The sequence below is a fragment of the Lipotes vexillifer genome, unplaced genomic scaffold (genome assembly GCF_000442215.2).
Source record: "Lipotes vexillifer unplaced genomic scaffold, Lipotes_vexillifer_v1.1 scaffold1330, whole genome shotgun sequence".
NCBI classification, from domain to species: domain Eukaryota; kingdom Metazoa; phylum Chordata; class Mammalia; order Artiodactyla; family Lipotidae; genus Lipotes; species Lipotes vexillifer.
In genome coordinates, this window is record NW_006787533.1 from 452477 (window position 1) to 478144 (window position 25668).

Sequence of the window (25668 nt, forward strand, 5' to 3'; positions counted from 1 at the left end):
GCAGGAATTAACAAAACATTGTAAAGGAATTATACTCCAATAAAGATGTTAAAAAATGAAACAAACAAAAAAACACAACAGAATTCCAGTCTTCCCAAATGTGCTTATTTCCCTTCAGTATTCAATGCCCTTGTTGCTCTAATGTTGCGCCTTTGACACATGCTGCTGCTTCATCCACAACCCCATTTTCTTAGCTACAACCCCCATCAATTTTCATCTAAACCATGCAAATTCCATTCTGAAGGACAAACAGCACCTCCTTACTCTTAGTTCAGATACAAAGATTCTTAAGGAACCATAACTTATTGGTCTTCTTCAGAAAGAGAGGCTAGAGATGTGATTCTGCTTTTAAAAGTGTAAAAAAAAATGACTGAGGAAAAATGTATATGTATTTCTGCAGGTCCTAAGATAACATGGGTTCCACTATGCTTCCAGCTGCTTTTATGAAGGAGAGCCCTAATCCTGGCACTCTTTTAAGCCACAGTGAAAGGTCTGGGGGCTGGAAGCCATGTCTGCAAAGACTGAACTGTCAATATGTTAACCAAATTAAAATCAAGTTAAGAGTGAAATGTGGTATCTGAAAGATCGTCTCAGAAATGATAGAAATGGTTTCAATTAAAAAAGAAATGCAGGGCTTCCCTGGTGGCGCAGTGGTTGAGAGTCCACCTGCCGATGCAGGCGACACAGGTTCGTGCCCCAGTCCGGGAAGATCCCACATGCCCCGGGGCGGCTGGGCCCGTAGGCCATGGCCGCTGAGCCTGTGTGTCTGGAGCCTGTGCTCCGCAACGGGAGAGGCCACAATAGTGAGTGGCCCGCTTACCGCAAAAAAAAAAAAAAAAAAAAGAAATGCAATATTGTATTATTATTTTGTAAATCAAAGCAGATTTAGTACACAAAAATTAAAAGATGGACATTCATTCCTAACTGTCTCTAAAACAGAATTACATAGAATTTCCAGGGGGAAAAATAATATCTGTGTAATGTTTTGTTCTAAAATATTTTATTTTTTAGGCTTAGACCCAATTAATTATTTTGAATGTTTTCCCTGAAGGACTATGGCTCACATCTAGCAGGTTCTGGGGCTGAAGTTACACGTGCCATGAGGATGAAGGAGGCAGGCATATAACAAGGGGTCGTGGACTATAGTTGAGTCTTCCAGAAACTTGACTTTAGATGTTTCCTGGAAAAAAAAAATAACGACTACAGTGCAAAATTCTACAGAAGCACATAATTTAATAGGTTCTGTCCAGCATGCCCACAATTTACTAAATAAATGTTAAGCCCCTGTATTAACCCACATAGAGAACTTAGCATAATAAGTCCTTATTGGATCCCTTGAAAAAATGAACTCCAAGAAATTGCAGGGTTTTTGAAAGTTAAAAACAAAGTCAGGGATGCAGCCTGTGTCTTATCACTGATTCTCAAATTTTAGCAACAGAATCACTTGGAGGCCATGATAAAACAGGTTGTTGTACTGCCATCCACACGTTTCTGATTCACTAGGTCTGGAGCAGGGCCCAAGAATTCACATTTCTAATAAGTTCCCAGGTGATGATGATGTTGCTGATCTAGGGACCACACTTCGAGAACCACCGTCCAACCTGAGGAAGAACGTAAGGAAGTCAAAGAGGGAGCTCAGCCTTCACCTCTAGGAGGGCACAGCCACACGTGGCATCACACTAAGCACCTGAGAAAAATCTAGAAGACATGGCTCCTTAATCAATTGTGTAAACTCACTGTAGTGAAGAAAGCCACTACCAAGGGACAGGAATTGTGGGAAGTGGAGAGAAAGAGAAGAGAGGCAGAGGGATGTGTTTGAGGGGGAAGACCAAAGACCAGTGGACATCAGGGAATGCGTGAAGACAGCGACTAGATTTATCCTTTCAACAAATATTGACTGAGCATGTACTCTGTGCCCCAAAATTGGGCTGGGGGCTAGAGACTCATCAGTGTCCCATCAAAACAGAAAATGCCCCTGCTTTCTTGAACATTGTGGCTAGGAGAAATAAAAAATAAATAGTTACACAAATAAATATAAAACACATAAGATATATCTACAATATATAACTGCTATGGAGAAGAACAGGGCAGGGTAAGTTGAATTTCAGGGTTCATTTTTCACACAGGTGATGTGGTGATGTGGGAAGGATGCCCACCAGATATCAGACGTAAGAGCTGCCACAAGAAACTGAGACAGCTCCAACTGGTAAATTTATTACTTATCCTCCAGATGCCAATATTAGTATAAAGAACTCCATATAGTGAGGGTGTAGACTTCATGAGAGCCCTCCAGCTTAGAGGTCTATTATATTCATATATTCACAGACCTCATTTAAGTTGGTCTGGGAGAGAAGATAAAGTATGTATTGGTTTTGTGGCGGTCAGCTTTATAGTTTCAGAACTATATCCCATCCACAGATGTGCTGTGGAGGATCAGGCTTAGAAAAGAGGTTTGCATGTTTCATATTTCAGGTCTCAAATGAAATTTTTCCAACACACAATGATCATGATCAGAAAACAGTAATACTGTTTGACTTAGTTATAATACTAGTTATAGCAACAGTTCCTTCTTTCACTTTCAGGATGGCAAAAAATAGTCAGGACTTAGGTCAGCCAATACTTCTGAAAGGATCTAGCACAGATGGTTCAGTGAGGAGAAAAATTATATGAATTCTAAGGTAACTTCTTGGTTATTTTCCATCCTATAGTACAAAGGCAGAAGGACAGAGGATTCCCTCCCAGGCAGAGTCCTAGCCTTTTTAAATTTATAAATGCTTACGTCATGAAATGCAAATGCTCATGTATCTTATCCAAATAAGTCTAGTATGCTCTAAACATACCAAAAACAGGGGGGAAAAAAAGGAAAGAAAAAAAAAAAAGACTGAAAAAACTCTCAAACACTTACTGAGTACTTCTTTCCATGTACTCCTTTGTGGACACTAGTCTGCATATTTGAATTGCGTTTCCCTCCACTTTGAGAATTCTCCTACACTCAGACAGTGAAATACGCTGTTTGAATATTATTATTATTTAAGCTCTTAGTTTTCTGCATTCTTATGAGGTCACTTCCTAGACTCCTTTCTAATCTCCTCTTTTAAACTACAGCTACATCAAGCTGACTGCTACTCTCAAAAGCATAGGTCTTATGAAAAAAGTGGTTGGACATTTCCAATCCACTGATGGTTTAAAACACTTTCTGAATTATCAGATCTTTTTAAAAAGCCCATGGTATGTTTAATTATGTAGACATATCTCCTCTGCGTTGCTTTTTAAGCTTTGAAAATATCAAAATCATGACAAGACATGAGAAGAATTCTATTTTGACAAAATGAAAAACACAAAAATTCTTCTACTCAGAAAAAAAGGAATGTAATGGAGAAAAGAAACACAAAAATAGAATTGGCTGAAAACCAGCAACCACAAGAAAAGAAGTACAGCAGGAAATGGAACTAATCAGTTATTATAGTGAAGATTTTTTTTCCCAGACTTTCTTGGGGTGAAAAAAAAAATTAAATTAATGTAGAAACTAGGAGTTTGGACAAAGCTACATATGCAATCAAAGAATTCCATGTGAATATTTATTTTTTGAAAGGACAATAGAGTTTTCATTGAGTGGAACTTCGAAATTTAAACTCTTTGAGATTCTTCTGATATCTTAGTGAAACTTTAATTAGAAGCATTGGAGCTTTTGAGGAGTAAGGTCTGTATAATTATGCCATGATATCCTTTCTAAAGATATAACTATGTCCCTAACTCAAGTCACTTCAAGGGTCAGTCCATTCAGGAAGAGACTTGCTTTGGCTGAATCCCCCCTCAGCTCAGCAATAATCATTGCCTATAAATTAGGCTTCCTTGAATTAACAGTCATTCCCACACTGGCAAATTTTGTAATATGAAAGTTGCTTCTTCCAGTTATCCTCTCATCATAGCTTACCCATATCATTTTGTTATTTTGGTATAAAATATACCAATCGCTTTTTAACTGTTTTATGCCTAAGAAATGCCATTTCTAAATATGGATATGGAAAATTGACCTCTGTATATGTTAAAATATATTTAGAAATAATTGTCATTTATTTGCTAGGGGTTTTTGGAAAACCAGTATCATCAAACTTGCCAAATAGTCTGTTATTCTAAGTTTTTTAAAAAAAAATTATTAGCTAATTTACTTAACAAAGGCCTTTACCAAATTGTGACAGCCTCTGGGCATATCTGCAGAGATGGCAGATTCAGGACTGTAAAGGGTGGAAAATAATCTATACATAATCTCCAATATCATAACTGAATTTAGTGTGTGGTGTCAAGAAAAAATGGTGCCCAGAAACTCAGACCTCGTCCTGATATCTTGGGCTATTACAATCACCATATTTAAAAACTATATACGTTAGAAACCATATGACTTATCTCCACTTGATTTATACACAAGAAAACACAGGTCTCAAGAGTTGAAATTCATTATTCAAGGTCACACAGCTACTTATGGGCAAGAATTTGACCCAGGTCTCCGTATGTCAAGGGACATTAATGGTCACTAACAATCATGGGGTAACAGAGCTCCAGTCAGTTACAGAATAACACAACAGGTAATGAGTTGAAAAAAATTAATATGGACCTTTTTTCACACCCTTGTTTTAACCCACAGAAGCTTATTCATATATAAATTAGTGAAGGTTTGAGACATTTTAGTCAACATTTCACAATACTCAGGCAAAACACATTAAGGACTGATGAAGGGGATTCTGAGTCAAAGTATTTTGTGGAATATGTTTTTTAACTCATTCTCTTTGTATTTCATAACTATAAGAATGAAAGTTGATGAATGTGCACTTTCTGCAAGACGCTCTGCTAAAGAGCATTACATATATTACCTCATTTATTTCCTTTGATTACTATTAAATCAATTTTTAATCTCAATTTTTTGAGACTATTAACATAGCAATTGTCATATAGCCAGTAAGTGCTGGAACCAGCATTTGAACCCATATGATTCCACAGTCTTTATTTGTATCCAATGAATTAAATTGCTTAACTCTTAAAAGTTATCCCCTGACCCTGCCTACCTCCTTATTGTTTTCTAATAAAATTTATTTCTTTTAAACAATTAGACTAAAGAAGCTGCTTCTGCCCAAGGAAAAAATTATACTCCTAAAATTAGATAGAAACAAACATTAAAATTGATTCTAAATAGGAATAAATAATATAACCAGGAGGTTCAATCGAAAATCTTTATGTATCGAGCATCTAAGATGCCTTCTCTGGGTTTCCATGCCAACCTTTCTATAATGTTAAAACAAGCTGTGCAACAACATTTACTCACACTGCATTATGTAGGCTTTTGATACATTAAAAATTATTTTTAATAGGCCCAATTAAATTTTGAATATTTAGCACATGGGAGAAGTAGCATTGGCACAAGTCATTGGTGAGGCAAGCAATGTAGCTTTTGTTTTTCTAAATGAGAGGAGCCTTCAAAGACAGATTTGAAGGAGATTTTTTATTTCCGTTAACTTTCTTTTTATGTATATCCATAGTTAGTCATAGCTTTTCAAAATAGAGTTTTATAAAAGTTATGCTTAAAATATAAACAGCTCTAAGTGTTTAACACTGAATCTGTAGAAGACAAATCTGGAAATCTAGGGCACTTCCATCCTCGATTCAGACCACCTGATAAAAGAAAAATAAATAAATAAAAAACCACATGGAGGTGAATAGGTCTGCTGATCCTCTCATGCAGTTTGAAGAGATTTCTTTTTATTTACCAAGCTCATTAAGGACAAATATACTGTGGCTTGATTGACTGTTAAGTATGATAGGGTCCTCTAATGGAGAAGAAGGGACTACTGCAGGTCAAGAGAGGAGAGAAGGGGGACTTGGCAGGTAGGTTCAGCATTCAACATGCAGAAGGCCCAGGCTGATGGCAGTCCAGACAGGGTGGTTAGAAAGGGGATGCTCAGATAGGACATTCCATCCAAAAACAGCAGATTACACTCTATTCTCAAGTGCACACAGAACATTCTCCAAGTTAGATCACATCTTGGGTCACAAATCAAGCCTCGGTAAATTTAAGAAAATTGAAATCATATCAAGCATCTTTTCCAACGACAACGAGAGAGATTAGAAATCAATTGAGATTAGAAATCAATTACAGGAAAAAAACTAAAAAACACAAACACATGGAGGTTAAACAATATGCTACTAAAAACCAACAGATCACTGAAGAAATCAAAGAAGTAATAAAAAATACCTAGAGACAAATGACAATGAAAACATGATGACACAAAACCTATGAGATGCAGCAAAAGCAGTTATAAGAGGGAAGTTTAGAGCAATACAATCCTACAATCCTTAAAGAAACAAGAAAAATCTCAAATAAACAATCGAACCTTACACCTAAAGAACTAGAAAAAGAACAAACAAAACCCAAAGTTAGTAGAAGGAAAGAAATCATAAAGATCAGAGCAGAAATAAATGAAATAGAAACAAAGAAAACAATAGCAAAGATCAATAAACCTAAAAGCTGGTTCTTTGAGAAGATAAACAAAATTGATAAACCTTTAGCCAGACTCATCAAGAAAAAGAGGGAGAGGACTCAAATCAATAAAACTAGAAATGAAAAAGGAGAAGTTACAATGGACACCTCGGAAACACAAAGCATCATAAGAAACTACTGCAAGCGACTATATGCCAATAAAATGGACAACCTGGAAGAAATGGATGAATTCTTAGAAAGGTATAACCTTCCAAGACTGAACCAGGAAGAAATAGAAAATACAAACAGACCAATTACAAGTAATGAAATTGAAACTGTGATTTAAAATCTTCCAACAAACAAAAGTCCAGGCCCAGATGGCTTCACAGGTGAATTCTATCAAACATTTAGAGAAGAGCTAACACCTATCCCTCTTAAACACTTCCAAAAAATTGCAGAGGAAAGAACACTCCAAAACTCATTCTATGAGGCCACCATCACCCTGATACCAAAACCAGACAAGGATATTACAAAAAAAGAAAATTACACAGACCAATATCACTGATGAATATAGACGCAAAGATCCTCATCAAACTACTAGCAAACAGAATCCAACAACACATTAAAAGGATCATATACCATTATCAAGTGGGATTTATCCCAGGTATGCAAGGATTTTTCAATGTATGCTAGTCAATCAATGTGATACACCATATTAACAAACCGAAGAATAAAAACCACAAGATCTTCTCAACAGATGCAGATAAAGCTTTTGACAAAATTTAACACCGATTTATGACAAAAACTCTTGAGAAAGTGGGCATAGAGGGAACCTACCTCAACATAACAAAGGCCACATACAACAAACCCACAGCAAACATTGTTCTCAATGGTGAAAAACCAAAAGCATTTCCTCTAAATCAGGAACAAGACAAGGATGTCCACTCATACCACTATTATTCAACATAGTTTTGGAAGTCATAGCCATGGTTATCAGAGAAGAAAAATAAATAAAATGAATACAAATTGGAAAAGAAGAAGTAAAACTGTCACTGTTTGCAGATGACATGATACTATACATAGAAAATCCTAAAGATGTCACCAGAAAACTAATAGTGCTAATTAATGAAGTTGGTAAAGTTGCAGGATACAAAATTAATACACAGAAATCTCTTGCATTCCTATACACTAACAACGAAAGATCAGAACGAGAAATTAAGGAAACACTCCCATTGACCATTGCAACAAAAAGGTTTACCTCCTTAAACCTACCTAAGGAGGTAAAGAACCTGTACTCAGAAAACTAAAAGACACTGATGAAAGAAATCAAAGATGACATATACAGATGGAGAGATATACCATGTTCTTGGATTGGAAGAATCAACAATGAGAAAATGACTATACTACCCAAAGCAATCCATAGGTGCAATGCAACCCCTATTAAATTACCAATGGCATTTTTCACAGAACTAGAACAAAAAAATCTTAAAATTTGTATGGAGACAAAAAAGACTCTAAATAGCCAACACAATCTTGAGGAAAAAAAAAAAAAACAGAGCTGGAGGAATCAGACCCTCTGACCTCAGACTATACTATAAAGCTACAGTAATCAAGACAGTATGGTACTGGCACAAAAACAGAAATATAGATGAATGGTACAGGATAGAAAGCCCAGAGATAAACCCACTCACCTATGGTCAACTAATCTATGACAGAGGAGGCAAGGATATAAAATGGGGAAAAGACAAGTCTCTTCAATAAGTGGTGCTCAGAAAACTGGACAACTACATGTAAAAGAATGAAATTGGAACACTCCCTAACACCATACATAAAAGTAAACCCAAAATAGATTAAAGACCTAAATGTGAGACCAGACGCTACAAAACTCTTAGAGGAAAACATAGTCAGTACACTCTGTGACATAAATCACAGCAAAATCTTTTTTGACCCACCTCCTAGAGTAATGGAAATAAAAACAAAAGTAAACAAATGGGACCTAATGAAACTTGAAAGCTTTTGCACAGCAAAAGAGAACATAAGATGAAAAGACAACCCTCAGAATGGGAGAAAATATTTGCAAATAAATCAATGGACAAAGCATTAATCTCCAAAATATATACACTGCTCATGCAGCTCAATATCTAAAAAACACACAACCCAATCCAAAAATGGGCAGAAGATCTAAATACACATTTCTCCAAAGAAGACATACAGATGGTCAAGAGGCACATGCAAAGCTGCTCAACATCATTAATTATCAGAGAAATACAAATCAAGACTACAATGAGGTATCACCTCACACCAGTCAGAATGGCCATCATCAGAAAATCTACAAACAATAAATGCTGGCGATAAGGGAACCCTCTTGCACTGGTGGTGGGAATGTAAACTGATATGGCCACTATGGAGAACAGTATGGAGGTTCCTTAAAAAACTAAAAATAGAACTACCATATAACCCAGCAATCCCACTACTGGGCATATACCCTGAGAAAGCCATAATTCAAAAAGACACATGCACCCAATGTTCATTGCAGCACTATTTACAATAGCTGGGTCATGGAAGCAACCTACATGTCCATCGACAGACGAATGTATAAAGAAGAGGTGGTACGTATATACAATGGAATATTACTCGGCCATAAAAAGGAATGAAATTGGATCATTTGTAGAGATGTGGATGGACCTAGAGACTGTCATAGAGAGTGAAGTAAGTCAGAAAGAGAAAAACAAATATCGTATATTAACACATATATGTGGAATCTAGAAAAATGGTACAGATGGACCGGTTTGCAAGCCAGAAATAGAGACATAAATGTAGAGAACAAATGTATAGACACCAAGGGGAGAAGTGGAGGATGGGACGAATTGGGAGACTGGGATTGACATATATACACTAATATGTATAAAATAGATAACTAATGAGAACCCGCTGTATAGCACAGGGAACTCTACTTCACTTTGCTGTACAGTAGAAACCAACACAACATTGTAAAACAACTATACCCTAATAAAAAATAAATAAATCATAAAAAAATAAAATTTAAAAAAAGAAAGAAAGGGGATGCTCAGGACAGCAATAGAGAGGGGTACACAAAGCACTGGGAATAATAACAATCCAACAATAGCAATGAGAATGACAGTGAAAGTAATCAACACTTAATGACTACGAAAATAGTATTGGTCAGGGTGTAAGTTTCCAGAAAGATAGAAATGACAAGGCATATATGGTCTCTGCCTCAAAGAACCTAGAATCTAATTAAAAAGAAAAATAAACGTTGAATAAGGAATGGGAATAAAGTGAAATGCCACGACATATCAGATTTGGAGTGTTATCAGAGTGCAGAGCCAAGACAGAGCGAAGGCTGCCCTGAGAAACTGATGACTAAGCATGCATCTCAACAGGAAAAATGGAGAATAAAGGGGAGGAGGTGACAAGAGACGAGGCTGAGAATTACTTACAGGTGCTAATTTAAGGTGAATACAAATATCAGAATTTAATTTGTGCCTTACCAGGCTATGCAGAAGCACTTAATATGTCATATCTAAAGACCAGATTTAGGCAACCATAGATAAACAGGAAAAGACAACTGTAAATTCGTTAAGAGTCATGACTACTCTTATTTCATCAACCATAATTGTGGACTGCATTGAGCTGATGCCTCACTGATCTACTGCTGTGTTTCCTGTCCATAAGTTGTAATATGTTTGAGTGGAATAGTTTTATTTCTGAGAAGGTAGCATCAACTATTACTTTCTCCAAATGAGGAAGATTTAAAATCTGACCAAAGGTAAATAGACAAAAATTTCCATGTAAGAACTTTTTAAAAGACCCTAATTAATGACTCTTCTAATGATAATTTCGTGGATTGAAGTCACAGGCCATACCCCTCTCCATGGAAGAGACCTACAGCTGCAAATCTCTTATATATATTAATAATTTTGAAAATTATTTTATGTATTGATTTGAACCCTGAATCAGTGACTCCAAATCATAAAATACTTTTGATAGTCATAGCACTTTCAAGTTATTTCGAAAAGTATTTGTCACAAACATTTCCTGAAATATCATAAAGGATGGGGGCAATATTTTCCTCAATCTGAGATTTAAGATTCATCAACCGACTTCGGTGATATGATTTAGTATCATTTATAGCCATCTGTAACACTTCTTGCAGTTCACTTTTCTTCCTCTGCTTTTAGAGTTCAAAATACTGTCTTATGGAAATGTCCATCATTTTTGCCCTGGCCATATTCATAATGCTGTGACGTCTGCCTTGATTCAGATGTGCATGGCCATGCCTTTCTGCTCCGATTAGTTCTTGATGTCTAAGTTTCTCTCTTTTCCTAATACATTCTGTCATATCACAGATGAGATCCAGTTGGTGAAACAAAAGGGGCCCCACAGTTTGTAGCAGAGCACTGGTAGAAATGATGCTGCAATGAGCTGTCTGTTGTTGTTGTTGTTGTTTTTTCGGTATGCGGGCCTCTCACTGTTGTGGCCTCTGCCGTTTCCGAGCACAGGCTGGGGACGCGCAGGCTCAGCGGCCATGGTTCACATGGCCCAACCGCTCCGCGGCATGTGGGATCTTCCCAGACCGGGGCACGAACCCGGGTCCCCTACATCGGCAGGCGGACTCTCAACCACTGCGCCACCAGGGAAGCCCGAGCTGTCTGGTTTTATACTCAGTGTGAGGAGCAGCTCGCCACCGTTTTGCTACTTCTCTAAAGGTGAGCAGACAAACTCTCCTCGTTTTAATTATGTTTATGAAGACAACATTTTCTGAACTCCAACTCTAAACATATGGTCTGTCAAAAGATTTTTCTGTGTGATTTATGATTTTATTTATATGAAGTCATAAAGCTGAACAACTGAACTACATTATCAAATATTCAATCTATCATTTATTGACAATAATAATATCGGGGGGTGCTGGTACTTATGGAAACAATAATTATTGAATTTAGCATGTGAAGCTTCTCCTTAAAAATATGCTGTAGAATGGAATATGTGAAGCTTAAACTATTGATCTCAAAATCCCAATTTCTTGGCTTAAAGGGTCAGATGGATCATAAATGTACTTCTAATGTTATCTTTACAAAAGGCACAGAGTCCCAGCTGACAGAGTTCTAATATGGCAAACTCTTTCCTGTTTTTTCCTGAGAAGTTAGAAGGGAGAGATATCCATCCTTACAGCTGAAGCAGGTTTTTTTAATTTTTATTTTTTAAAAGAAGATTAAAGAGTTTACAAGAAGCAAGGAGGAAGCAAAAAGACAGACAGATGAAGGTGGGAGGAAAAGGTTATGATCAAATCAGACATCCTTTATTCCTGAAGAATAAATTGTGTGGTTTCCTTAATGATAAAAAAGGAAGGGGGGGAACTTGACAGGTGCTGCCACAAAAATGCTTTTAAAAGCCATCAGTTGCTGCATTTAAAAATTCTCAATAGATGAGGACAAACCATTTAGCAAACTGCACATTATATTTAGGTGCATCACATAAACGTGCTGTAGAGCACATGGATGCACTTCGAAGGCTGTTCGAGTTACCGCCTCAAAAAGAAAGGGCAAGACTCTGCCTGCCATGTTCCCTTCTAGCACACTTCCTGGCACACTGTGGTGCTCACAACAGCATTTCTTTAATGAATAAATAATTTACTAGGTGTTCATTTACACAGCCTAGAAATAAGGTTAGCCTGACTCAATACTAAAATAGGAAATTACAAAAAGCTCTAAACTTGACTTTGGAGGCAGACTGGCATAATGAGTGATTTTCAAAAGAAGGTGCCACACGTTATCTTTCATCGCACTGACATTAATCAACATAATTGCAACCAGACAGTATTGACAAGACACTGTCACATATCCCAACGTGCAGTCAGCATAAGCAGTTTTGTTCAAAGGTTTCTGTGTGATATGGGCCAGGTTCAAAATAAACCCAATGACACTCAATGAAATTTAAAACTGTGAGTCTGAAAAGTGTAATAGGGAGCAAGGTAAACAACACCGCTAAAAACTAGCCTATGAAATTATAATTTCTCGAGAAGTAAATGGCCTTATGAAAGGGAAAATATTTTGCCTTGTTAAAGAGTGACTCTCAGAAGGCCTTAGGTTGTCTGAAGAATTTTCCTTTAAATACACACCCTTATAATTAGAAGTTAGGTGTTCTTGCACTTTCTTAATCCCCAAATTAAGAAATTAAAGCAAAATAAAATAATATGAAATAATACTTCTGCTGGAAAAATTGAGCCCTGGCAACATTCTTTTCTCTTTGCACAGAAATAAAATTTGTGTAGGTGAAGGCTGCTGCTTCATTATTAGTCATTATTAGAGTTTTCTCCATGTCCTTCTTTAGAATACTAATTATATTCACACACATAAAAATATGCATTTTAAACTGTTTCTACTAAATTGAGAAATTGTAAGAAAAAAGTAACCCATATGGAAAAAGTATGCTCTTATTAGAGCATATGGGTTTTAGCTCTGTATAAGTATACATATTAAGAAACGAATCATTGAATGTCTTACAGGGAAGCCTGGACTTAGTAATCTCCTGATCTATTTACCATCAGCAGATGCTCACTCTGGTTGCAAGCTGAATGATTGATTATTCCCAGAAAGCTCATAATTGCTGTAATTAGGGTCACATGACCTCCAGCTTGTCTTGCTTAGAAAAAAAAGCAGATGGCCAAATATTAACATTTGAATGAGCACCAGAGATCCTTTAGTTAAGGAGAGTTTAAGTTAAATGCACCAGAAAGCTGTGAACGTCTGATCTCAAACACACTTAGAGGAGTAGTTTAAATTCTTTTTATATTGTCCATTCTGCTCTCCGCAGAGGCCCGCCTTCCCTTACAAAGGCCAAATCTGAGCAGTCCTACCCCACTAATCTACCCAGCAAACAGGCAACTATAGAGTGAGGAAGGAGTGATGACTCTACTTAAAATCTTTTCATGTTAAATTCTATTTTTTCTTTGTTTTAGAGTATATTAGCAGAATATTTGAAAAACTGAAATCATTCATTGACTTTTCTTAGTAAATAATGATATTACTCATTGTAAGGGCAAATACAAATTAAAAATAAGGGGCTTAATTCTCCCTGTTGAAAATTAGGGTAGAGACTTTCCCCTTTCTTTTTTCTTTTAGAAATTCTTGCACCTTCCTTTTCAAATGCATGTAAATCTTTATAATAGCTAATTAAGTCTCCAGCCACCCTCACATTCAGAAATGTTTTTTTCAAAGACCTGGGAGCCATCTTTTCGAAATGCAAACATTGAGGGGGAATAGCTCCTCTATCTCCCAATTCTTGCTGGAGAGTTTTAGAGCCTAATTTAGGTTGGCTTCTTGCTCCAAGTTGTAAAACTACTTCCTGTTGGAAAGGTACTAGAAGTCTCTCCCTCCACTAAAGAAAGCCAATTAGCTAACACAGATGGTCACCCCAGTTGCCAAGTAAATTCAGTCCTCTTACTTGAGAACTAGTTATTGTTTCCCTTGAAAGCATGTATGTAATGGGTTGTATCTGCTTGGCTATTTAGAAGGGTGAAATTTCTTTTGGTCTTTGCAATCTCTTAGTGGATTGCCTCTGATGCCCATCACATTCTAATTTAGCACTTATTCGTTAACAGAAGTGTTTTCTTTCTTTACTAACTTTGTGGAAAGGATTTTGGGGTTGGGAGAAGTTTTTGTTTTTAATTATATTTCTCCAACAATTTCAATTCCAATTAACCCTTCTCCCTGGAGTGGAGGCCTTTTAGAAAATTTAACCAATAATTCAGATGGTGAAATTCCAAATTTCCCATGTGAAATTTATTAAAGAGATATTTAATTTTACTATTTCATTTATCTTTAATTATGAACAAGCTTGGTAATATTAATACCAAAATAAAACAAATCCAGATAGCATGAATGTCAGTTAGAACATTTGGCTCCCATGTGTCAAGATATTGATGTTTATTTTTTCTTCTTAAACAACCTAACATAAAACATAATTTTATTAATGTAAGCTCTTAGAACAGACCTTCAGATTAATATTTCTCTATGTAACTATTCTTTGTGCACAAAAAGAGCAGGAGAAGTCTCATGATGGATTGGATTCCTGCTCATAGTTTAAAAAAATATACACGTAAAAGTTCAACAAATATTTGCTGAAAGAGAAAAAACGGAAGGTTGAGACAGAAGGGGAGATGGAAGAGGCAAAATCCAGGTCCAAAGTAAACTTGTCCTGCATTCTCTGTTCCAGGTCTCCTAACTTCCCAGTCCTTTCTCTGTGCCTAGGCTTCTGTAGATCCCTTTTAAGAAATGCCCTTCTGGGCTTCCCTGGTGGCGCAGTGGTTGGGGGTCCGCCTGCCGATGCGGGGGACGTGGGTTCGTGCCCCGGTCCAGGAGGATCCCACATGCTGCGGAGCGGCGGGGCCCGTGAGCCGTGGCCGCTGGGCCCGTGCGTCCGGAGCCTGTGCTCCGCGATGGGAGAGGCCACAGCAGTGAGAGGCCCGCGGGCCGCAAAAAAAAATTTCCCCAAAAAAAAAAAAAAAAAAAAAAAGAAATGCCCTTCTTTGTCTAGCTCTCACATTATATGTCTATTTAAATTCTATTCACTCATAAACCCAGTTGAAATTCCTTTTTTTTTTTAATGCGGTCCTTGTAAATCACGATGAATTATACCTTTTCTGGATCTCTCTAGAAAGTTATATCTGTACTTAGTATTTGATTGTATTGCCATGTATTAGTTGCTATTTATATGCATTCATTTTCCCTTCCCTTAACTTGACTACAAGCTACTAGAGACCAAAGGAACCATTTTTAATACTTCTAAAGCATCCATAGAACCTAGGACTCAAATGAACCACAAGTGTATTCTCAAAACTTGATTTAGTAATAACTGCTCTGTTTCATTAGAACTGTATCTTCTTGTGTAGGCTTACTTCATATATGCAGAGATTTTTACTACGAAAGCACTGGTAGCAATCCATGATTTAGAAATACCATCATTTATGAATTTCCATGGAAGTATGAAACTGAAAGAGGCAATCTGATTACCCAAAGTCTAGATCAGAAAAAAAAAAAAAAAAAGGTTATCATCTGGGCTGTTTTACTTTTTATTTCCTTTTAAAAATTTGTTTGTGGCTTCCCTGGTGGCGCAGTGGTTGAGAGTCCGCCTGCCGATGCAGGGGGCACGTGTCCAGGAAGATCCCACATGCTGCGGAGCGGCTGGGCCCATCAGCCATGGCCGCTTAGCCTGCGCGTCCGGAGCTCCGCAACGGGAGAGGCCACAACAGGGAGAGACCCGTGTACCGCAAAAAAAAAAAAAATGTGTTTGGCTATCAGGCATTTATCTGTGACTAGGATTTTTTTTTACACAAACTCTTCTCTTCCTTGGGCACACTTCTTCCTTTCCCCACTCCTCCTCATCCTCCCACCCTGAAGTGGTAGACTTCCACATGGGGTACCTTCCACATGGAGTTAATGACTTCTACATCCAAGAAAGCAGTACACTGTTTGACTAGCTGAGTGGGACACCATTTACAATAGTGTCAAAATGGTGAAATGAAGAGCTAAGTATCAAGAACAGTATCAGTGTGGTCTTTATGAGATAAATAGTGAGCTGGTAAAAATATCTTTGATCAAACCATGATACAGAAGATACGATGTTTAATCCAAAGAGAAACCATTTACCTGAGAAAACTTTCTGAAAGCAAAACCAAATCAAATCACGTTTCAAACACTTTTAATGTCTCCCACTGGCATTTTGCCATATGTTGCAGTGACAAAACATATTCCATTTCTGAAAGCTTCCTATGTTGCCTTGTTGAATGATGAAGTAATTGACTTTTGCATCTTCTTTATATTTATGTAAAGGTAAAGAGCTTCTATATTTTCTAAACTCAAAGTTAAAACAACTTTTGCCACTTGGTCTCATTCTTCTTCTGCAACTGAGCACCTTAGTAGTAACCAAGAAAGTTTATGAAAACTGCCCAGATATGGGAAAATCAGAAAATTAACAAATATTTATTCAGCCCCTATAATATAAAAGAAAAACAGCAATTCCAGGTATGGTAGCGGAGAAGAATCATGTTTACTAGAGAGGAATAACAACTATCTAGGTAACTCCTTGGTGGTGGTGGGGTTTCCATTTATAGTTGATGCATGATTATTCAAGTACCATAAGATATTTTAAAGTAACTTACGTAATTATTAAGTACATGAATTTTCTATGGTGTGCAATACTTGTATGAAATAGAAGGAAATCTGATTACATTCCACTGAAACACCTATATAATATCCTAGCCTGTATGTATAAGTATAATTTCTCAAATTAATTTCACCTATAGCCTACATGGCTGCTTATACATGCCTCAAACATACTACTAATAGGAAAAGATGTACATCTTCATTTCCAAATAGTTAAAAGAGGTAGAAAACCCCAAAAGGTAATTATTATTATTATTATTATTATTATGTGATATTAATGCCAGATGGCCTATTAGATCTCTGAGTCCCTAAAAGAAATGGAAAGTCAAAGTGAAATTTGAAAGTGTTTGGATCTATAAAGTTGCCTATCAAATCAAACATCCTACTCACTGACCTACTTTTTCCATATTTCCAAACTTACCTAAAATTCTTAAACAATGAAAAAAACTTGGAAATAAAAATAAAAATCACAATTAGAGAAGGGAATTCTTGTAATTTTACTTTGCCTAATGGTTTCAGAAATGAAGCCCTCCTTTCCTCCATGGACACATATATGTTTTCTACCCCTTTTGTCTAGTTTAGTCTCACTTATGGGGCTGATATTCTTTAAGATGGTTTTAAGACTCCTTAAAGATGCCAGCATAGGTGTTTTTTAAAAGTGGACTAACTCATTCTTGTACCTTCATCTTGTACCTAGAGAGCTACTTCTGGCCAGGCACTACTATGTGATAATAGATTTAGGGACAAGACTGAAAAAGTATTTCCACTCTTTAAGCAAAACATCTTCAGTCAAACGATATCAAGTTCACTCTCATTTATCATTCTGAAGATTAATACCTTATAAATGAAGCCACTATTGAATGGTATATACACATATACTATAAGCAAGTAATTACATTTGGGTAAATATGTATTTTTCTACTTATTTTTATCCCCCAAAAGACTGTTCTGTATTTTAAGAACTATTACATTTCACAGAGGAATAGTTTATTATAAAAAATTGTGTCTGATTTAGTGACTAGGTATCTCTATTCATAAAATGAAGATGATAATATTTAAAGTTCCAAATATGTATTTACATTCTAAAAATTAGCTAATAGACTTCTTCTATATTTGAACTATAAACTTTATTTGACAGACATACAACTTTTACTGGAAGATAGGAGAGATAGGGAGAAGAGAAAGAACGAGAGAGAGACATGGGTAGATACACAAATATAGATGTATGTGTATAATGTATTTTTTTTTATTCAGCTCTTCCCTAAATGGATTTAAAATAGGGGAAAGAAAAGTAAACAAAGACTCTAAACTAACATAAGTTGATGGTCATAAGACACTGAGTAATATGGAATGAAACCAAATCCACTTTGGTTTATTAGCACAAAATGGTTTTTTAACTAACATTTTTATATTGCTTAACAACTAGAAGGAATGATTTCAGAAAAGGCAGATAATTTTAGCTGCTTTAACAGGAATGGCCCATCAAGTACGCCCCAAAGTGAAGCCCTTGTATTGTTCACTGGCAAAACTGTCCAACATCAGCATGCATATCTATGTATCTATCTAATGTATACGTATTATACGCTGTTTTCCTTTTCCTACCATGCAACTGATGATTTTCTATCCTTGAATGAATAACTGATGAAACTTAGTAAGTCTCATGTAGATCTACAGAAGCTGAGGAACAAGAAAGCATATCCCATTTTAACAATATAAAGTTCTTACTTTGCAATAAGTAGGCCATAAAAGAAATAAAGGATTTCCAAATGAACAGACTCCTTCCTACACAAGAAGAAAATGCACTTCTTATGTTTTTAAATTCTCCAAACTGCCTTAATAAGATATAGGCCCAAATTAAAGTCATGGTATTCTTTAATGATATAAATGATATAAAAAGATCAGCTGTGCTATTCTTTGGAATGGCATTCTTTCTTTCAGATGAATTCAGGAAAAGAATAAAAATTAGCTGGTCAGTGAATTAAACCCATAGGATTGATTTCATAAGCATGGGGTTTGTATGAAAATATATCCAAGGGGTTGTCTCTTGTAGCCATTTGACACTACAAACATTTAGTTAAGACAAAAAGAATCAGCTAGAATATTTTTTTCTCATGTGGGAAAAACATCTGTTACTTGTTATTTAAGATATTTCCAATGGGTTGTATTTTCCAATTTGTCCTCTGGGGCATCAACAAGCCTATTTCCTCAGTATGTTAAGACTCTCAAAATAAAGGAGCAATTCTGGAAACATATATTCCTGGGGTATTTCACTGGTTCATATGAGGAGATTGAGAGGTGATAACGTTTGCCTCTCACCCCCACTCCAACCGCCTCCCCACCAATCCCATTCCAAATCATGTCATGAGGTTTATTTCTTGATTGGCATGTTTGTAATGGGAAAGGATTACTTTTTATAAAAAGGAAAAAGTAAGTATTTATGATGCTTCAGATTTCAGAAAGCTGCACAAAAGAAAACAAATTCTCCAAGGACTAACTGGCCTTTCCAGTTTGAAGTGTGATTCTAGCAGCTTTGCATCTCTCCTTAAAGTGGTAAAGAAATAATTAGGTAGTCTACAAATCTTTCCAGAATCTCAAAGTCACTTTATCACATGTCAATCCAATAATTAGAATTCTGAATATGTTTTCATCCATAAGTATACCATCATTATATTATGCTCAATGTAGGAATCAAGTAGAATGACAAAGCAATCACCCTTCTCATACCTTTACTTTTTTAAATTCCCCAAATTAAACCAAGTAATTATTACTACTTCAAATGTCTTTTGGGTGATCTGTTTAAAGTCCCTACTTTTTTTGCTCAACTTTTTTCTATCACCAAGGAAAAGAATACAGTGATTAAAAATTATTATAACATATATACACATATGTGTGTGTGTGTATATATATATATATATATATATATACACACACACACACATATATATTTAGCTATATATTTAGTTTGCAAATATATAATAAAATTGTTCATTGTTGCTTCTAATCTTTACAATTCATTCAATAAGCATTTTCGCGGTGTCCACTCCTATGAGGCCCTACCAGGGCAGGAAGCAGAAGAGTGAAGACCCCAGTTGCTGAGTTGCTAGCGAAGACAGGACATATCTGGAAATAATCATAACATATAACATAAAGAAGCAAGAATGAATGCTATGAGAGATGTGTGAAGCAACATGAAGCAAGTTAGAGGGGAAATAGAACTTCTTGAGGTGGTAACTGAAGGTTGACTATGTAGCTGATCAAAGACTTGTTTATCTTGTCTCTGGAAAGCAACCCACTGCAGCTTACTAGTAAGACTTAAGGGTATCCTCAAAGTATTAGCATTTTATACACTGTTTTTTTTTTTTTCCTAAGTGAAAATCTGCTTAATTGTGCAATACGCTGCTTAGTTTGCTAAGAGTATCTTTAATAAAAGGTATAATACTACTCAGCAGAGCACAGAGGAATTACTTTCTGATCAGTTTAAAACAAAATATTTATATTCCAGCTTTTTCATTCATGTATTTTATTTTATGACAATAATTTAAAGATCTTCATTGGTTTTATTTCCTGTCTTGGGAGAAACACCAGAATGTATTACTCATGTAAAAACTATGAAAATAAAAGGCCTTTGACAGAGAATTTAAAAATGAATTGAAATCTTCCCTATTTAAGATCCATAAATATGCATTATCTCATTTAATCCTTAAATGAAGTGTAAGTTATTTTTATTCCCATTTTACAGATAAAATAATAAAGTCAGACAATGTGACTACAAGCAGCTGAATTCAAGGCAGAGGGATAAACTAGAATTAGGAGAGAAATCCAGGTCCAGGTAGAAATAATGAGATACTGAAAATAGTATGAATGCCCAACAGTGGGTAAATGGTAAAAAGAATTATGGAATAGGATGAAATATTACACAGCTGTTAAAATCACATTTTCAAGAAACCAGGAGTCACAGGATACAAAGTGTAACTTCACTTTTGTGAAAGCATAGCAAGACAAAAACTGGAGGGAAGTATGCCAAAATACTGGTAGCAGTATTAATAATAAAAAAGAAAAATATCAGAAAAATCAATACATGTTTTTTAAAAGGTAAAAATTGTGGTATAAAGTGTTTTTAAGAATCAATATCAAGCTTGACTTTCTAGTTTCTGGACTTCACTCTGATTTCCTTTTGTAATAACTTGAGGAAATTTAAATTGTTTTCCAATCTGAATTCAGTAATACTATACTTCATAGAATCTAAGATAGAATCCATTGTAGGGCACACTTTGCCACCAAGAAAGAAAAAAAAATTGCCAATTTAACTATGGCATTTTTTGATTTTACATAGTTGAATGTAAAAAAATGTATATCTTAGAGTTGATGAAATATTGCAAGGACATTTAAAAAACTTTTATTGAGGTACAATTGACATACACCATTATATTAGTTTCAGGTGTACAACATGATTCGCTATTTGTATATATTGTGAAATGATCACCACAATAAGTCTAGTTAACATTCATCACCATTTATAGTTACACAATCTTTTTTTTGTCATGAGAACTTTTAAGATCTAGTCTCTCAGCAACTTTTAAATGCAACATAGTATTATTAACAGTAGTCTCCATGCTGTACATTACATCCCACAATTTATTTTATAACTGGAAGATGTAAATTTTGCCTCCCTTCACCCATTTCACATATATACGATATCTTCTTTATCCATTCATCCATTGATGGACAGTTAGGTTGTTTCCATATCTTGGCTCTGGTAAATAATGCTGCAGTGTACATGGGGGTGCATATATCTTTTCAAATTAGCGTTTTCACTTTCTTCAGAAAAATATTCAGAAGTGGAATTGCTGGATCATATGGTAGCTCTATTTTTTTTTTTTTTTTTTTTGCCAGACATCATCTTCTAAAGTGCCTACCAATTTAAAGAAACTAGTATGGTGAAACTAAAATTTCAACAAGGATACAATCTCTAATATTGATGATAATTGTTGAACACTAGCTAATTGATACATTTTATCAGTGACATATTTTTATACAAATAATATCTTAAAATCTTATAGCTATATAAATAATTAATAAGTGTATATTGTTTTTAAAAACAATTTAAAATGACATTTCTAAATTGATCACTAAAAGGGTGGAAATTTTAAAGTCATGTAAATTAGATATACTTGAAAACTCTCAAGCACTGCGCCACCAGGGAAGCCCAGTAGCTCTATTTTTTAATTTTTGAGGAACCTCCATACTGTTTTCCGTAGTGGCTGGGCCAATTTACATTCCCACAAACAGTGCACAAGGATTCCGTTTTCTCCACATCCTCTCCAACAGTTATTTCTTGTCTCTTTGATAGTAACCATCTTAACAGGTATGAGGTGACATCTCATTGCGGTTTTGATTTGCATTTCCCTGATGATTCATGATGTTGAGCATCTTTTCATGTAGCTGTTGGCCATCTGTACGTCTTCTTTGGAAAAATATCTATCGTGTCTTCTTCCCATTTTTTAATTGGATTGTTTCTTTTTTTGCTCTTGAGTTATATATGTTTTATATATTTTTTGGATATTAGCCCCTTATAAGATATATGATTTGCAAATGTTTTCTCCTATCCAGGAGGTTGCCTTCTCATTTTGTTGATGGTTTCCTTTACTGTGCAGAAGGGCAAGCACATTTCTGATATCCCATTTTATATATCCCTATCTATAACTTGCTCTTATCTAGCAACACTAGTTATTTTGCTCAGCTAATATTATAGAAAAAGAAGCTTTTCTATAAGGGCAACCCCTTTTCTTCCTGAAGCAAAATAACCCAGCTCTAGTTGAGAAAAGAATAGCAATTCTATTATATATCATATTTTGTGTTGAGAATCTGGCTATTTCTGGTGAATTAATGTATCTTTAAAAAGTCTTGTTAAATCTAGCTGCTTTTCCAAAATGTAATTTAGATAACTGATTACCAAATTTAATTTAAATATCTTATCATTCTCAGCTGGAAAGAGAAATAATACAAATTGTACTGAACCATACATATCCAAGTGAAAAGACTTGATAATATGAGATGTTTAAACATGCTTCCATTTCTATGCACACTTTATATATTTTAATAGATATATTTATTTTGGAGTATGTAAGTCATCCTGACTTTTCACAATCAGACCGAACACACTTAAATTATGTTCACACTCTCACAAAAGAAACTCTCCATATGGAAGATGAGTAGAGGATTACATTAAGAAAAGTTTTTGTGTATTACTCTTACAGTTATTTACACTTCTATTTAACAAAATCTTTTATTTCTTTTCTTTTTACATGTTTCTTTTTAGCTCTTTTTTTTTCTGAAAAGTGGCCAAAATGAAATGAAATTTCAAGTTGTCATGTTGACCATACCAACCATAAAACAAAAATCCAAAAGGAAGAGGACAAAATACAATTCTTTTTTAAAAATATTTATTTATTTATTTTTGGCTGTGTTGGGTCTTCGCTGCTGCGCACGGGCTTTCTTTAGTTGCGGCAAGTGGGGGCTACTCTTCGTTACAGTGCGTGGGCTTCTCACTGCGGAGCACGGGCTCTAGCCGTGCAGGCTTCAGTAGTTGTGGCACGCGGGCTCAGCAGTTGTGGCTTGCAGGCTCTAGAGCGCAGGCTCAGTAGTTGCGCCACACGGGCTTAGTTGCTCTGCAGCATGTGGGATCTTCCCAGACCAGGGATCGAACCGGTGTCCCCTGCATTGGCAGGCAGATTCTTAACCACTGCGCCACCAGGGAAGACACAATTTACTTTTAATTAAAAATTTAAAATAACAATTCAAACTTAACCCTGTGCACTGAAAATATTCCTGATTCAAAGATTTTTACTTTGCCAAAAATCTCATTCTACTTGTAATTTTTGATTGGCAGATGGGTAGAAGCTGGCAGGGAAAGAAGAGTAGGAGAAAGTCCAAAATAGTCTTACAAGAAATTCCATGTTTAAATGTGTGCAAGTTTACATAGAATATACTGAGGAGTGAATAAAAAAGGGAGTCAGCCTAAGTGTCTCCAATAAATTCAACTCTAAACTATATGAACACATAATGAAACAATGCAAATTACAAATAGAGACTTTTAACTATCACTATTATAGACATGTTCCTTTTTTTTTCCTTATGAAGTTGCCAATTATCAGTAGTCATGATTCCAGTATAACCTATTTGCTTCAATCCATCCAGATTTCAAGGATAAGAAAGCACAGTTTGTACATGAAAAGTAGAAATAATAGTAGTTGTGTGTGTGTGTGTGTGTGTGTGTGTGTGTGAAATTGGGGGTGGAAGAGTGAGGTCAGAATTGAGGCCAGAAAAGGTACATATTTACTGTGTGCCTGCTATGTGTTAGACACTGCAATCTGAAGGGTAAATATGGGCTTTTGAAGGCTAAATGCCTGATTAATGTACGCATAAAGGAAAAGCCAATGTTTTTCTTTATGTTAATTATTAATCAAAAGCCTGTACAGGGCTTCCCTGGTGGCGCAGTGGTTGAGAGTCCACCTGCCGATGCAGGGGGCAAGGGTTCGTGCCCCGGTTCGGGAGGATCCCACATGCCGCGGAGCGGCTGGGCCCGTGAGCCATGGCCGCTGAGCCTGCGCGTCCGGAGCCTGTTCTCCGCAACGGGAGAGGCCACAACAGTGAGAGGCCCGCGTACCACACACACACACACACACAAAAAGCCTGTACAAAAAGTTTAGCAGCACCTGGCATTTTGCTCTTTTATAAGCAATAAAAGCCCTTATTTTATTCAGAGTTTAGTTTTTTTATTTTGTTTTACAATATAAATACATGTTCTAGAGAAGAAAGGAGAAGGGATAAATGAAATTCTAAGCCAACTGATGTGAGTGCCCTGTAAGGCTGTGTTATTACTCTAAACTCAGTTAAGCTGTTTTTGAGTCTCCCTTAAAACCAATTAACAAGAAAATAGAACAAAAGGAAGGGCATCTTGGGCTTCCCTGGTGGCGCAGTGGTTGAGAGTCCGCCTGCCGATGCAGGGGACACGGGTTCGAGCCCGGGTCCGGGAAAATCCCACATGCCCTGGAGCTGCTGGGCCTGCGCGACCGGAGCCTGTGCTCCGCAATGGGAGAGGCCACAACAGTGATGAGGCCCGAGTACTGCAAAAAAAAAAAAAAGGAATGGCATCTTAAAACTCTGCTAATTAACTGAAATTTACAATTGATGAGCAATTTTTCAACTCTACCATTCTTAGGAAATGTGGCTACCCAATTGTGGGCTTCAAAAGTATTTTTCTGCATATTCAGAAAGTTGACCATTCTTTAAAATGCTAGTCAGCTTTACAAAGAAATCATTCTTTTGATATGTTTATTAAATGAATGAATTAGAATTGGATCTTTTTATTTAATCAAAATTTAGCAAGTAAGACAGGTAAAATAAATGAAACTCGATAATCAAAGAAATACTAACTACGAAAACAAACACTGTTCAGGAAAACATGTCTGTAAGTGCCCCAAGTCTGAAATGTATCCAGTTCTCAACAAGTTTCAGCTTTCTACCACAACCTGCAAAAGTACTCTGACCCAACTGTACAAAGGCCCATGATGCCTCTATTTTATTTCACAGTTTATTCATAATCAATATATAAACACACCACCAAACTTAATTCCAGCTAGCAGTCACAAGACACCTGGGATCACATCAATAAAATCTGAAAGACAAACAGAAAACATCCCATAAATTAAATCAATGGAATGATTTAGTCTTTTATTTTACTAAAGAGGAAGATGATGTTAAGTTACTTGGATCCCTGCACATAAAATTTACTGGCTGACCATATATCCAATCCATTTACAACAAGGGGGTTATGTAGTTGTAAAACTTTAAACTTAAAATTATCTTCTGGACTTCATTTAAAAACATATATTAGATGTCCAAATTAGATACTATTTTTATTTTCAGCAGTTTCTATTTATTTAAAGTAGAAAAATTCTTATATTTATATTCTAAAACATCAACCAAAAGTATTTAACAAATTCTGTACTG

The 25668-nt window shown here is 35.9% G+C and overlaps 1 protein-coding gene across 1 annotated transcript in view; it reads right to left on the reverse strand.

The window, feature by feature from the left end:
• Positions 1-25333, reverse strand: part of MAP2 (microtubule associated protein 2) — a 217838-nt gene extending 192505 nt beyond the window's left edge. Inside the window, exon 1 of the mRNA XM_007460224.1 lies at positions 25285-25333. The gene's annotated coding sequence lies outside the window, so the exon portion shown is untranslated. The remainder of the gene's footprint in view (positions 1-25284) is intronic.
• Between the last annotated feature and the right edge of the window lie 335 nt (positions 25334-25668).